The 2442-nt window shown below is 37.8% G+C and overlaps 1 protein-coding gene across 3 annotated transcripts in view; it reads right to left on the reverse strand.

The window, feature by feature from the left end:
* Adgrb3 (adhesion G protein-coupled receptor B3) overlaps window positions 1-2442 on the reverse strand; it is a 704417-nt gene that overhangs the window by 697341 nt on the left and 4634 nt on the right. The window lies entirely within an intron of this gene.

Genomic DNA, 2442 nt, shown 5'->3' on the forward strand with positions numbered 1-2442 from the left:
GGGGGTGTCTTAGAAACCAAATACTGTCTAAACTGTCAAATTACTGTTTTGAAAAAGAGTCACTTTTCTAAAATTAGTCTCATTTCAAAAAAAAAAAAGCAGGAGTGAATGATAGCTAACTTTCTGTGAGCAGATGTCACCTCCAACTATGTCAAATACAACTTTCAATTAGAATGTTCTGGAGTGTACTCAGATGAGATGTTCAATGAAACACCAGTGCAGGAAATTTGCTGGGTGTTGTAGTCTGCAATTGTTGGTATCACAAGAAAGGGTAATAAGTTCTGCACCTTGATGAATAATATTTATTTTTTTTAAAAAAAATCCTCTCTTACAGCAGACATCCACTGTGGAGAGCCTACTCTTTGCTCAGTGCTAACTCCATTCTCATAGCCAAATTGGGCATAATCACAATAGCCATTGTCATACTTTGGTCATGAACCTCACTACTGTGCAAAAACCATCTGGAGTTGTGTCTATTGTTTGGAGAATCCCTGACAAATCTGCGTCACTTGTATGATACAATCTAGGTAGACCTGCTGAGGCTGACTGTAGTCACTAGGTACACAATGAATGAACTGCAAGTCCACAGTTGTGGTGGGAATAATGCTGTATTAATTCTCATAACACCTTCAGCAGAGATGAATATTTTCTTCCATAAAAAACATGATCATCAAACAATATAAGTGTGGGAGAAATTTTTAAAACCTCATATTATAAATTAGAAGAACCCTTGAGTTAAATAAGAGCAGCAATTCAGCATGTAATTATTAGCCTCAACCTCTGGCTGCACTATGTGGTTTACTTGAAATAATATTGAATAAATCATTCCTAACATAGTATTTTATGTCACTTACATAAAATATTTAAGAATTAATGTACTTTGCATAAATAGCACAAAATTAGGAGTCTAAATTTTTATATTTTTTTTCTACAATGCATCCTAAACAAAAAAAAACCTTCTTTGGATGAAATAAGAAGGCTATCATACATATTTTAAAGAATTATTTATAAATTACCAACTACAATGTATCAGGGGAACTACTTATCCTCACGTTTTTAACTCCAGGCACCCAGACAATTAGAAAGCATAAATTTAGACTACAAAGAATATAGCTGGGCAATTTTTATTGATACAGCTTTTTAAAAAAATCCCCTATTATATAAATTTGGTACTTTGGCATTATACACATTATAAAATTTCAAGATAAGCACATATTTGCCTCTGCAAGTATTTCCTTCTCATTTTTACAGCTGATTAGCAACATGAAATAAGTCTTTTACCCATGCTTTATGATACAATGCCTCCAACCCACTCATCTGCAAATCAAATGTGCACTGTGGCTTCTACACATCCCAGCAATGCCCACATCCCATGCTGACCACCACCAGCAGCCCTGAAAAACATGCATAATGAGCTCCCAACTTTTCTTATGCCACCTTCATTTGAGAACAGGCTGCAGACCTGGATAAATTCTCTGCTTTCAATCTAATCAGGGCTGAAGTTGATGATCGAATTTGAACAACGGAAGAACTGCATTTATAATTCCCATTTAAACACCAAGAAGACACACAAAGCTCGGTTTCTGATACTCACTGCTTTCTCAGTGAGCTTGTGGCATCCCAGTTTCTGTGTGTACTGTAGTTCTTATTCTAGGGGACACTAATTAGTTTTAAATGGTGTTAAATACCATCCCTGCAGTTGTAAGTGCTTCTCTGGGATTTTTTTTTACTAGAGAAAAGAACTCCTGTAATTTAAAACTACTTTGTTTTCTTCAGCCACAGATGTTAGTGAAACACTGACCTGTGGAAATCTGAAAATGCTTCAGCCCTTTCTCCTTGCCATTAGCCTGCACTCATTTTCTAACTTTCTTTTCTGCCTTGTGCCATTGCTTTTCCATAATTCCCATCCCCCAAATTGCAGCCAGCAGAGAAACAGCACCAAGCTGTCGAGGCTTCTCTACCCCTCCCCTTTTCCCTTGCTGGCTCCACTTCCCTACAAAGCCTTGGCTACCATTAAAGAAAATTCTCCAACAACGTGTCAATTTTATATTGGCCACAAAGACAACTTCTGTTGGGGGAGGGAGAGGAAAGAGGGACTGGAGCTTGGCTGTCCCTTTCCACAGACTGGGATCTTTGTGGCAATCAGAAAACATTTCCTGCATAAGAAATCAACACACTCACTGGTTGCAGGGCTGGGGGACAAGAAAGAATATGTACTGGCTCTGTCCTCTAACGAATGGAGCGTAGCCATTAACCTTCCAAGCAAAAGTCATTTTCTCAAGATATGCCATGCTTTCTTACATTATTAAAAAAATAATCCACAATCTTAAAGCTTCTGCTAGCTCCCCCACTGAGGATGGGTGCCACAGGAACACTTGCGATTCTTCCTCTGCATTTCCGTTGCACTATTTTGTTTTGTTTTCCCCCACTTAGTTCATTTCT

The sequence above is a fragment of the Microtus ochrogaster genome, linkage group LG2, assembly GCF_000317375.1.
Source record: "Microtus ochrogaster isolate Prairie Vole_2 linkage group LG2, MicOch1.0, whole genome shotgun sequence".
Taxonomy (NCBI): Eukaryota; Metazoa; Chordata; class Mammalia; order Rodentia; family Cricetidae; genus Microtus; species Microtus ochrogaster.